Source organism: Elephantulus edwardii, unplaced genomic scaffold (assembly GCF_000299155.1).
Source record: "Elephantulus edwardii isolate Elephantulus edwardi_28Jun2011 unplaced genomic scaffold, EleEdw1.0 scaffold00418, whole genome shotgun sequence".
Taxonomy (NCBI): domain Eukaryota; kingdom Metazoa; phylum Chordata; class Mammalia; order Macroscelidea; family Macroscelididae; genus Elephantulus; species Elephantulus edwardii.
The window spans coordinates 756,185-762,836 of record NW_006400168.1 but is presented as its reverse complement, the minus strand read 5'-3'; the positions used below and the strand labels follow the sequence as shown (position 1 = coordinate 762,836).

Below are 6,652 nucleotides of genomic sequence, written 5' to 3'. Positions count from 1 at the left end.
TGGGGAGGTGAGTTTCAGGCCCGGGTCGAACAGGGCAACAATCGGAGGCTAGAACTACCAATCCCAGAATGCACCGCGAGAGCGCCGAACCGGGCCGCGAGGTCTGCTGGACAATGTGGTTCTTCAAATCATTTGAGTTGCTTGGAGCCGAGTGGAAGGCGGAATTCTCTGGAGGCTGATTTCGCACTTAAGGTTTTCTTATCGCACATTCTTCTTAAATATAATGCGCTCTGGTGGCCTACTGGTAAGAAATTGCACAGCATTCCAAAAGCACGCGCTTCACATCCACCAGCAGTTCTGGGGGAAAAAGATGGACAATCTCCCGTGTGGTTTGTTGTTGTTGTTATGTACCGTGGAGTCGCCTGCGACTCATAGCGACCCTATGTACAACAGCCCTAAACCCTGCTCTGTCCTGTGCCAGTTGCACTGTCTCTGACACACTTAACCCCAGTCAACTGAATCAATCCATCTCATCGAGGGGCTGTCTCTCCACCTTCCCGAGCATGACGTCCCTCTCCAAGGACTAGTCCCTCCTTGCAAAATATGCCAGACGAAGCTTCAGAATCTTGTCTCCAAGGAGCAGCCTGATTTAACCCTCTCCAGGTTGAACCTGTTCGTTCTTTTGGCAGACCATGGTATAGCCCCATGTGGTTTACTGCTCTGAAAAGCCGCTGGAGGGTCAGTTGTGAGTCTATTCCAACTCAATGGCAAACAAAAACACATTATAAATTATTATTACAATAGAAAGATTTATACGATCTGAACAGAAACCAGAGTATGTGGAAGAAGAATATGGGATCATGATCGGAGAAAGACTCATCAACCTGCGTTATTCGGTTGATTCAGCTTGGCTTGCTGAAAATGAGGAGGACTTAGAGCGCTTACTGGGTGGGGAGGGGAGGGAGTCAATGCTGTCCCAGTGGGTGAAAAGAAAAAAAGGGGGGAAAGCGCTTAATGCAATTTGGATTGCCTCACAACGTCAAAGAAACAAAAATACCACTAGACCAAAAGGCAACATCATGACAGATGGAGAAATTATTGAAGTTGTCAACGACTTTATCTCACTTTATCCACAATCAACACCCTTGAAACCAGCAGTCAGGAGACAGTAGTGTATGGGAAAAGTCTACAGCCAGGGATCTCTCTAAATTACTTGGGAGCAAGAATTTAATTTTGAAAACTAAAGTGCACCTAATTCAGGTCATAGTATTTTTGATCATTTGCTGTGCATCTGAAAACTGGACAGTGAATAAGGAAGGCAAAAAATAAAAAGAGCCTTTGAGTTGGGGTAGTGTAGAATAATACTGATTATCTAATTGGCTACCAAAAGAACAGATAGATAAAGCTTGGAGAAAGAATGACAAAGCTTGCCTTGGAGGCAAAGATGACAAAGCTTTGGGCATGTTGCTAGAAGAAACTATTCCTTGGCGAAGGACATTATGCTTTGACATCAAAAAGAAGAGCTTCAACAAGATACTTTTACACAGTGACTGCAGCAATGAGCTAAAGTTTGTCTCAGATGATGAGAATGGCACAAGATAGGACAGGGTTCAGATCTTTTGTTCATAGGGTCACTATGAGCCATACTCAACTACATGACAACAACAACAACATTATAAATTACACGGAGCTCTGCTGGCCTAGTAGGTTCAAAATCACCAACTGCTCCTTGGGAAAAAGATGCGCATTCTCCCCTTGAGAAATTTACAGCATCTGAAAACTCACTACAGTTTTTAATTGGTTCTGACTTAGGGACATCTAACAATAGCTGTATAAACTACACTTATAATGACCATTATGACCTGTGGCTTACAGAGGAATTTGAGTATCCTTAGATATCAAGAGCATGTAATTATAATCTTTGTGGAAAAGCAATTTTTTTAAGAACCTCAATTCTCTGTGTTAAGTAAGAGGTTTTGAGTTAAAAATTTTTTAAAAACAATTCACCAGGAGGCAAGTGTTTCTGAAACATTTCTCATCCTCTTGTAGAGGGAATGATTTACAAATTCAATACTTTTTGTATTCCCCTATTTAATCTTGGCTGCCACCAGGAGGCAGACAGAAAGTGTGAGTAATGGTATTATTGCATCTGAGATGGAAACCCAAAAAGCAGACAGTAACTGCTCCAGGTCTGTCAAGTAGATGCATATTCTTTTTAAAAAATTGTGTGAGGTAGGAGATAATTAGCTCCATCATAGAGATGAATGGAACTAAAATTAAGTTGCCAGGGTAATCTATAAAAAAAAAGTGAGTACTCTCCCTCTCCCCCACTTTGAATACAATCAAATGAAAGTGCTTCCCTTTTCTTTCTTAATAATGTCATCATTAAGAGCATTGCATCTTTATAGTTACAATTTGTCCAAAAGTCAATATGGCCTTACAGACCTGTTGCCATGCAGTATTTTGGACATAATTTCATACTTTGAAATATTGTTAAAATTGTTCAGGTTTAACTGTATGTCTTGTTATAGAGGGATACAGGAAAGGAAAGCGGGGAGAAAGGGGAGTAAAAACTAATAAATAGGTACATTGGGTGAAGGAATAGGCAGTAGACAAAAAGGGCTTGATTAGACATTAGACTTAATTACATTAATCAATGGCAATTAATGATAGCAAAATAAAATGTTTATGAATGATTGCATGAAAACAGTATGATTTATAAGCTTTCACTTAAGTTAAAAAAATTAATAATGAAAAAGTAAAATGCGAACAAGAAAAAAAAAAGTGAGTAATCAATTCTTAGTTGTCCAGGACTATTCTATTCTTTACTTTTTACCTAAAAGTGGAGAAATGCTCCTAAGAAACTCAAGTTTTACAACAAAATAAGCCCACACATTTCCAAAGACCTCCTGAGAGGGAAATTGGCTGGGTATGTGTGACCCGTGTTTTCTCAACATTCCTTCACCACATTCCAAATAGGACCCTTGCTTCATTTCCTTGACCTTTGTTATCTAGGCTGTCTTAGTATTTAAGCTTCTTTCTTCCTCCTATTATATCTTTCCAGTCCTCTATTGAATGACCCAAAACTATTTGTACATGTGCGTATTTTTTCTACTAAGATTAGTAGCAGACGAGTTACAAAAAGGAAGTCAAGTTTCTCAAATGTTTTAGCTGCTGTACCACTTTATGATTTCTGACATCATCTGTTCCTCCTTCCTTCAGTTCTCTCACTCCTCTAGGTCCTTTGGTTTTTGTGGTTGCCTGGAAGTTCTCACAGAAATTCAGACCCTTCGGGGAAATTACAACCATGGTGATACAGGCCCCTATTGCAGGAACTGGTTAGCAAATGGCCAGGCACACCTGGATGCTGCGTCCCAGGAAAGCAAGTGCCCCAAAAGAGAGCTAGCATTGAGCTCCAATGAGCTTATATAAGTGTCTAGTAGAGTGCTGTCTAATCAATTCCTACGGCCTTATTTTTTGCCAGTGCCTTCAGTGTAGTTTGAACTTTTTCCTTCATTACCATTGGCTTTTCATTATATTGTTACTTCCTGAAATATTTTCGTTCTTTTTTGGTATAGTGATTCCAGGTACTCCCTCCATCTTCTTATACTCTTTTGTTTATTTGTTTGTTTTGTTGTGTACCATTGAGTTGGATTCCACTGACACAGGAGGAGATTGCCCCACTTCTCCAGCAGAGCATCTGGTGGATTTGAATGGCACACCTTCAGAATTGCAGTGTAGCTTCTTGCCACTAGGCCACTGTTGTTGTTGTTGTTGTTGTTGTTGTTGTTGTTGTTGTTGTTGTTGTTAAGTGCCGTCAAGTCGTTGGCAACTCATAGCGACCCTATGAACGAAAGTCCTTGACACCTGTGTGACTTTCATCCTTTCTCCAGGTTTATAGGGTTTCCGGAGGCAAGCTATTTACGGAAGTGGATGTCACTCCTGCTTCCAGGCTTTTTTCAACCGGGGAGTGCCACCAAACATTGTCCACCATGGGTAACCATTATCACATTTGACACATCAGTGTCACAGTGTTCAGTTTCACAGCAACCACAAATTACCTCTGTATGGCAAGTGGACACACCAGGGCTATACGACCTAGAAGAATGTTTCACCAAAAACAATTAAAAACAGGTCTTAGGACCATGGATTAGAGTCAGCCACCTTTGGCTTGGTCGCATCACTTTCAGTCCACTAGGCCAACTGGTCTCTCTCTATGTTGTTAAGTGCCATCAAGTCTTGGTGACTCATAGCGACCCTATGAACGAAGGTCCTCGACACCTGCGTGACTTTCATCCTTTCTCCAGGTCACTAGAGTTCCCTAATATCCTCCATCTTCTTCTGATGCTTCCTGAATCATTCAAGATTTTGCACAGAGCATCTCTCAAAAATACAATTCAAATCTTGAATTTGCTTTTCAATTCTTTCAGCTTGAGAAATGCCAAGTGAGTTCTTCACTTTTTATTCTATAATACCAGCTCTCTGCACATTCTGTAATAATACTTTGTCTTCTAGAGCTGGATGTGCTCACCAGTTTATGCAGGAAATTTGGAGGACAGATACTTGACTGACTAGAAGAGATCCATATTTGTTCCCATTCCCAAGAAAAATGATCCAACAGAATGTGGAAATTATCAGATAATGTCATCAAAAGCAAACTGCTAGATTTTTCCTACAGAACTGCCAGAAGTCCAAACTGGACTTAGTAGAGGCTGTGGCACTAAGGATATCTTTGTTAATGTCAGATAGATCCTGGCTGAAAGCAAAGAATAACAGAATAATGTCTATTTGTGATTTATTGACTATGCAAAGACATTTGACTGTATAGATCGTAAAAAATTGTGACTAGCATTGAGAAGAATGGGAATCCCAGAATACTTAATTTTGCTCATGTGTAACCTTTACCTAGACCAAGAGGCTACTGTGTGAATGGAGCAGTGCATAGTTTAAGATCGGAAAAAGTGTGCATCAGGCTTGTACCCTTTTTCCATGCCTATTCAATCTGTATCCTGAACAAATTATTTGAGAAGCTGGTCTCTATGAAAAAGAATGTGGCATCAGGATTGGAAGAAGACTCATCAATAGCCTCCATTATGTAGATGACACAACCATCCTTGTTGAAAGTGAGGAGGACTTAAAGTGCTTGTTGCAGAAGATAATTTTCTATAGACTTAGTAGGGATTGTATCTCAACGTCCAAAAACAAAAATTCTTACCCCTGGACCTATAGGCAACATCATCATAGATGGAGAAAAAATTGAAACTGTCAATGACTTCATCTCACAGCACTTGGATCCACAATCAGCAAACTTGGTACCAGAGAGACATATTGCAATAGGGAAGTTTGCAGTCAGGGACCTCTCCAAATTACTGAGGAGCATTTGTGTCAGTTTAAGAATTAAAGTCCACCGTATTCAGGCCATGTTCTTTTCAGTTATTTGCTATACATCTGAGATGGACAATAAATAAGGATGACAAAAGAAGAATTGATGCCTTTGAGCTGTGGTGTTGGAGAAGAGCACTGAGTATCCTATGGATGGCCAAGAGAATAAACAGGTATGTCTCACAGAGGGTGCAGCCATAGTGCTCCTTAGAGGCAAGGATGACACAGCTTCATCTCACAGGCCTTGGGCATGTTGCTGGATGACACTTCCTTTCAGAGAAGAATCATGCTTGGATATAGTGAAAGAGAGAAATATCCTCAATCAGATGGATTGACACAGTAACTACAGCAATGGGTTCAAGTGTATCTGAGATGCTGAGGATGGCACAAGAGAGGTCATGGTTGAGATCTGTTGTTCATAAAGTTGCTATGAGTCTTACTCAAATGGCTCATTTGAGATAACTTGATGGAACCTAAAACAATAACAATAGTTGGGTGGCTTGCATCCTATTCCAATCCTATTTCCTTAATACTTAAACACAAAATAAACTGTTAATCAATGACTAGGAAATACATTTTTAACAATAGGCCTCAACACCATAGACCACCCCCTGGCTTTTCTAGCCATTAATACTCATATTTGGAGAATTAACTTTCCTCGCACAATACACAATAACTATATTCATGAAAGTATGTAAGCCAACCCTTCCTTAATTTTCCCATTTTTGATAGATAATTTCTGATTTTCCTATGCTTATCAAACCAGTCTTCCAGTAGTTCCTTGTATATATACTGTTCTAGTCATTTTTTATGATTTTCAGCAGTATTTTGCTCACCTGTGATATTAAAAATATTGCTCAAGAGTTTCCACATTCTATTAGATTTCTGCATACCTATTCATTCAATCTATATGCTAAGAAAATTATTCAAGAAACTGTACTCTATGAAGACGAATATGCATCAAGATTGAAGGAAGACTCATTAATAACCTGCATTATGCAGATTTCACAATCTTGCTTGTTGAAAGTAAGGAGGACTTGAAGCACTTGTTGCAGAAGATCAAAGAATACAGCCTTCAGTATGGATTGCATCACAATGTCAAAAAGTCAAAACTTCTTGGCCAAGATGGCCCACATCAGGTCCTCGTGGCAAACAGGACTGACAGGCCCCAGCTCCCAGCTGGAAACAAAGGAGGACGCTTCAATGATTTAGATCCTCCCAGAAGAGCCATGGATGAGCATTAACATTACTGGTAAGTATATTCATTTTCTCCTGGACACAGAGCCTACTAATTGGTCCTAAAAGCCTTCTGAGGTCCCAACTCTTCTCA

General features: G+C 40.0%; 1 pseudogene; it reads left to right on the top strand.

The window, feature by feature from the left end:
• The first annotated feature begins 68 nt into the window (after positions 1-68).
• LOC102861191 overlaps positions 69-6,652 on the top strand; it is an 11,596-nt pseudogene continuing 5,012 nt past the window's right edge.